The sequence below is a fragment of the Microtus oregoni genome, unplaced genomic scaffold, assembly GCF_018167655.1.
Source record: "Microtus oregoni isolate MIOR12 unplaced genomic scaffold, Mior012 000050F_000, whole genome shotgun sequence".
Taxonomy (NCBI): Eukaryota; Metazoa; Chordata; class Mammalia; order Rodentia; family Cricetidae; genus Microtus; species Microtus oregoni.
The window spans coordinates 223,413-230,121 of record NW_024543224.1 but is presented as its reverse complement, the minus strand read 5'-3'; the positions used below and the strand labels follow the sequence as shown (position 1 = coordinate 230,121).

General features: G+C 45.1%; 1 pseudogene; it reads left to right on the top strand.

Moving 5' to 3' along the window:
* The first annotated feature begins 389 nt into the window (after window positions 1–389).
* LOC121436649 lies at window positions 390–866 on the top strand (annotated as a pseudogene).
* Window positions 867–6,709: the final 5,843 nt, after the last annotated feature.

Here is a 6,709-nt window from a genome sequence, read left to right as displayed (position 1 = left end):
ATTATTCATACAAGTTCAAGATATAATCAGGAATAGGCTCTGTCACTATTGTTATAGGCCCAGAGAAAAGCAATTTATCTCAAGTATAAGACAAGGACTTTAAAATAGCAATTGTGAATATGTTCAATGACCTTAAAGAAGAAATAAATAAATGCCTCATTGAAGACCATGAAATCAAAACCTAACAGTTGAATAAAATAAGAAAAACAATTTAAGATATGAAAATAGACTTTAACAAAAAAATAGAATCACTAAAGAAAAGTCAAACTGAAATAAAACTGAAAATGAAAGATTCAGGAAGTCAAACAAAAAGTTTAGAGGTGAATCCTCGCAGTGCACATGCGCCACGTCCTTAGGCCGTCTCTGGGCGCCTGGGTCTGCACGGGAAGATGGCAGAGGTTGCGTCCAAGTCAGTGTTGTTCCTGTGTCTCGTAACATTTGCCGGTCACCCATTGCAGAAGCAGTTTTCAGGAAAATGGTAATTGATGAGACTGTTTCAGCTAATTGGGCCATTGACAGCAGCGCTGTTTCCGTCTGGAACGTGGGCCGGCCCCCCCGACCCAAGAGCTGTCAGCTGCCTAAGAAATCATGGCATTAGCACAGCCCATAAGGCAAGACAGATTACAAAAGAAGACTTTGCCACATTTGATTATATACTATGTATGGATGAAAGCAATCTGAGAGATTTGAATAGAAAAAGTAATCAAGTTAAAAACTGCAAAGCTAAAATTGAGCTAATTGGGAGCTATGATCCACAGAAACAACTCATTATTGAAGATCCCTATTATGGCAATGACTCTGACTTCGAAGTAGTGGACCAGCAATGCCTCAGGTGCTGCAAGGCTTTCCTGGAGAAGACTCACTAGGTGGTCCTGCCACCACCATTGAGCAGCTCACTCACCAGAGCTGTGCCCAAGGGGGGTGCCAGTCCTTAGCCCCGTGTCCCACCTGTCTCTTCAGCTGACTTTACTGTTTATCTTTAAAACATCTGTAGGTCGAAGTTAGGTGTATGTTCAGAAGGGTAAAAATATTAGTGTAAGACAGTGTGAGGTGTGGCTAAGTATTCTTAGACTAATTGAACCTTTCCTCTCACCTTGTCCTAATTAGAAAATAGTGGAACAAGGAAATATGGAACAAACTAGAACCCAATAAAGTAAGAATGACCTACAAGGTCTGGGTCTGCCTCTGAGCCCAGCCAGCCTGGGTGGTCTGGTCTTACTAAAGTGTGCGCATGGCCAGCACCCAGTGGTACCATTCGCTTGCCTTATACCTCTCTATCCTAGACTCTTGTGACAATAATTCCATCCATATCAGCCTTCCACTTAACACTGGAAGATTTAAACTCAGACACACTGAAGGCATTTAATATTTGAGAAAGAAGACAAACTGGATGTGGTGATACAGGCCTGCACTCCCAGCAGGCCGACCTGGGCTGTGCACTGACAATGGGAGCAACAGATATTGGAAATTAGCAGTGTTACTCTTACTTGGTTTTTGTCCAGTGTTTTGTTGTCCTGTTTGAGCCACTTTGCCTCTTAATGCAAAGGTGGTGTGTGCTTAAATAGTGGTCTGTCTGTAGTGTCCCTCCATCAGCGTTGTAGAGAGTTACCCGCAAGCATAAGTCATTCTAGTGCGTTGCAGGACAGTGACCTCATATTCATGGCTGTATATCGGAAAAGAATGGGAGGTAAACTGGGAAGTTAACAAATACACCTGAAGTAGAGATCTGGGGAAAAAAAAGTTTAGAGGTAAGCCTCACAAATTAAAAGAAGTAGAATAGAGAATTTATTGTCATAAGGAAAAGGAAGAAATGGGTAGTTCAAAGGAAATGTTAAATCTAAAAAATTCCAGGCAAAAAGTATTCAGGAAGTGTGGGATACTAAGAAAAGAACAAGTCTATGAATGATAGGTACAGAGAAGGGAGCAGAAACTCAGGTCAAAGGCACAGAAAATATTTTTTTAAGCATAGAAGAAAAATTCCCCAAACTAAAGAAAGAGATGCCTAACAAGTTGCAAGAGGCATACAGAACACCAAATAGACAAGACCATGAAAGAAACTTCTGGGATGGGAGAAAAGTGGAGACAGAGGCAGAGACCCACATTGGAGCACTGGACTGAGCTCCCAAGGTCCAGTTGAAGGAGGGAGAATATGAGCAAGGAAGTAAGGAACACGAGGGGTTGGTCCACTCCCTGAGACGGTGTGACTAATCTAATGGGAGCTCACCAAATCCAGCTGGACTGGGACTGAATGAGCATGGGATCAAACTGGACTCTCTGAATGTGGCTGACAGGGCTGACTGAGAAGCCAATGATAATGGCACTGGGATTTGTCTCTCCTGCATGGACTGGCTTTTTGGGATCCGATTCTCTTTGGATGCATACCTTCCTAAACCTGGATGTAGGGCAAAGGGCCTTAGGACTGGAGGGGGTAGGGGAGAGTAGTGGGGAGCGGGAGGGAAGTGGGAGGAGGGGAGGAAGTGGGAATTTTGATTAGTATTATTTATAAAGTAATAAAAGAGTATTCAATAAAAAATTCCCCAAAACAAGGAGAACAAAAATATTGGAAACCCTCAAGAAAGAAAGAAAGAAAGAAAGAAAGAAAGAAAGAAAGAAAGAAAGAAAGAAAGAAAGAAAGAAAGAAAGAAAGAAAGAGAAGATCCAAAAATACAAAATAATCAAAACACTAAATATAAAGAACAAAGAAAGAATATTAAAACCTGCAAGAGGATTGTGTCAGATGTGATGATGTATGGCTTTTATCTTAGCACACATGAGGCAAAAGCAGGTGGATCTTTATGAGTTTAAGGCCAGCCTGGTCTACAAAGCAAGTTTCAGGACAGTCAGAGCTATTACACAGATAAACCCTGATTCAGAGAGAGAGAGAGAGAGAGAGAGAGAGAGAGAGAGAGAGAGAGAGAGAGAGGAAGGACGAGGACATATGTTCTACAGACTTTGAAAGACCATAGACGAGAGCCCAAAGTACTATACAAAACAAAACTATTGACTGCAATTGACAGAGAAAGAAAAACATTTCATAATAAAAATAAGTATAAGCAGCTTATGTCTTTCAATTCATCTCTACAGAAGACACTAGAAGAAAAACTTTAGTCTTGAAAGACCTCCGGAGCAGAGAGACTCTCATTCAAGTCTCTGGATAACATGACCCCCCAGGAACTCATGAGAGACCATCCTTGCTGCAATCACATGAGGTTTATTGACAGGACAGGAACCAGCACACTGGGGCCAAAACTCATTTCCCATGCAGGGATAGAGAGTTCGACCCCGAGTAGCTGGGAGAAGGGGTATTTAAGGGAAGAAACCACAACCCAATAACCCAAAGGGGGTAGGGAGGGCATCATTGGAAAATTCCAAAAATACCAGTGATCATTGAAAAATTCCGAAAATACCAGTGATAATGTAAGACTTTAAGACAATCCTGAAGCCATTTTTGACAATTCTGAATCCTCTCAGCCTCTGTGCCAAAGTGCTTCCCCTCCTCCCCTGGGAACCAAGGACCTAACAGCTACACTTGCACGTACTCAGTTCCTGAACAATTGTAAGTTTTGGTTCGGTCCCCTGGGAAACGGGGTCAAAATGACCTCTTACCTCATCTGATCTGACAACAGCTCTCCAGTCAATTATTGGTAATAGCCCTTTCAAATAAGTCAATCAGAATAGTCAAAGAACAACCCCTCTTGCTTCTGTGGCCTCTTTAAAAGTAGACTGTACCTGCTATTCGAGGTCCCTCGGCTTCCCGAATGCTGGGGGACCCTGTCATGACAGAATTAATAAAATCCTCATGCTTTTGCATCGGCTGTGTGTATGAGATGGTCTCTGGCGGCGACTCCTTCTCGGTGTTTGGACACTAAAGTCCAACAATAATGACAAGGGGGTAACTCCCTGTTTCTCAAGATTATTCTCACGATTATAATCTAACTTTATCTTCAGCTAGTTCCTAAAACAGAGTCACTAAAGTGGCTAACCTAGATTTTTGGCTCTTCTCTTCCTGCTAGATTTTTGGCTCTAATTTTCCTGCTAGAGAGGGTCTGTATTTATCTGGGTCTTTCAGTCTGAAGAGAAGTTTAACTACACCCAAGCAGACAAAAGAAATAAATAATCCCAGAAAAATTAAGCAAAACAGGTAAAAACAAGAGCAGCAACAAAAACCACAGCAACAAAACAACAGGAATTAATAAACATTGCTCAATAAAAACTTTCAACACTAATGGTCTCAATTCCCCAATAAAAAGATACAGACTAACAGTGTTATGGTTTTGGTCCCTTTAAGAGACAAGCCACACCCATTCCCCTCCCCATCTGCTGAGGCAGGCTGATCTTCAGCTTCTGGCCTGAGCTCACTCTCTTTTCCATCTTCCTCTCAGAGAGGCAGCTTCACTTCTGCCTCTCTCCCCAATTCTCTGCTTCCCCCCTTCTCTGTCCCTTTCTCCTCTTCTCTCTCTCTCTCTCTCTCTCTCTCTCTCTCTCTCTCTCTCTCTCTCTCTCTCTCTCTCTCTCTCTGTCCCCCCTTCACCCTTCCTCCTCCATAACCCCCTGAATAAACATTCAACCTCACCCTGCATGTCGTGTCTATCCATGTTTCTGTCTTCTGCCCACCCGCCATGTGTCTCCCTGCCTGGAACCAGCCATTGCTTGGGGACCAGCAGCCATCTCTGCCTGGGGCCCACTGCCTGCTGCCACATGGCCCACCACCACTTCTCTGAGACCAGCAGCCATCTCTGCCTGGGACTGGCTGCTCCCAGGGGCCGCTGTCTGCCGCCACATGGCCCGCCACCACCATTTGGGACCTACAGCATTTCTGCTGCCTACTGCCACCGGGGATCTTGCAGCATTTTTTAAAAAAGAACAACATTTTGGTGCCGTGACTCGGATGATTCGCCCGCCCCAGACTTTCACCTGGGCCAGAGTTCTGGCTGTAGGCACCGTCCAGGACTCTGCGCTCCCTCCTGGGGCAGAATCAGGACTCGAGGACCTTCTCTACAATGACCCACGTGTTCCATCTGCCTGGATGCAGCTCCTCCAAACAACAAATCAACTAATCGTGAGTGTCCCCATCTCGGCTAGTTTAACCATCTCTTTTAACCCAAGGGATTGACCATTGAGCTCCCGGCAACCCTTCACGATTTTTAGGGATGGGGGGACCTGCAACCATGGGCTTTCAGGGCCTCGGTTGTTCCCTTCGCTGGCATTCAATTCGGCTTGTCTCCTGTGCTAAGCCTGTACCTGAGACGGCTGGCCTTAGCCAGCCCCTCAGCTCACCCACGCCTGGAGGCCCGGGGTCTCCAGTTCTCCCTCTTTTTCTTTTTTCATTCCTTTTCTTCCTTCTTTTTGTCATAACTGCTGCTACAGTGCAGCACGCCGCTATGGTGTGGCCTGGGAATCCCTCTCCCGTAGGAGGTTCGAGTCGATTCAGCCAGGTTATAGCACCCCCCCCCCCCGTGAGCTCGGACGCCTGTTCACAGGGCCTGGGTGTTCGTGCCATCTGCATCTTGCCTTAATGGGGAGCCGTTCTCATTGTAGGCTTGAGGTGCCATGGTTTTTGCAGGTGTTTTCACGGCCTTGACCATGGGAACCAAGCCATCCAGACCTATCACTCCGGCCTCATGCTTTAAATGCCTCACACTTATCAGTCTCTATCCAAAATGGCCCCAACTACCTTAAAAAAATTTAAATGGCCAGTTTTTTCGGTTCCAGCCTTTTGCCCCTTCCCTGTGAAGCTTTTATTGTGGCATGGCGGGCTCTCTAACAGAGCAGACTACACATGGCGGTTGCCATCTTGGCTGAAGGCCAGATGGGTCAGGTGACTTTTTCTGCCATCTTGGCTGAGGGCCAGACCACGTGACCACACTCTCCCGGTTTTACCCTGCCGCTTCACTCGGTTTTCACTAAACTCCTCATGCTAACTCTGTTAAATGTGTTTTGAGCAACGGTTAAATGCCTTTGGTAGGGCCCGTCAGAGGCGTCCACGTTGCCCAATTCTTGTTCACTCTTTCTACGTATAATAATTATTTATTACATCTCATTTCAGATTACAAAACGTGAGTCTTGTATGTACCTTTAAGTCTCTTAAGCTGTTCTCTACCATTGTCAGTTCTGCCACTAACCTTATATTACAAGCAGTTCTTTCCCTCTCTCTGCCTTTTTACAATCTCACCTGCTGAGAGCCAGTGTGGTCAAGCTCAGACCCAACTTTCCAAACAAATTCTATACTATAGTTATACCTGATAAACAGCCCTCAACTGCTCAGAGATCTGGGGAATGTGATATTTAAGTATTTAATTATTAAAAACTTTTCACAACAACAAAAAGAGACAGGTTGGCTCCTAGCAGCAGCCCTCTGCTCCCTCCAAAGAAGACAGAAGACAGACATGCGCAAAACAACGTCCTTCTGCATTTCGCTTTGACTGCAGAGCGCTGACCATTGGGCAAACCTGCCTTTCATCTAAAGTAAAGACCTCCAGACGTGGACGGAATCACTGGAATCGACAGCCTAACTGCTCATGTCAAGGTAGGCCTGTCTTCCTACAGATTTCTTAGCCCACAGGATATTCTGGAGCCTGGCAGGCCCTGCGCTAAACAGCAAAGTTCAAGTGCAACCTTCAGCGACCATGGAGGACCCAAAAATGAGTAGCTCTGGGTGCCAACCAAGTAAGTTCTCTGTCATTTTTTAATCAGTAACTCAAGTAAAATC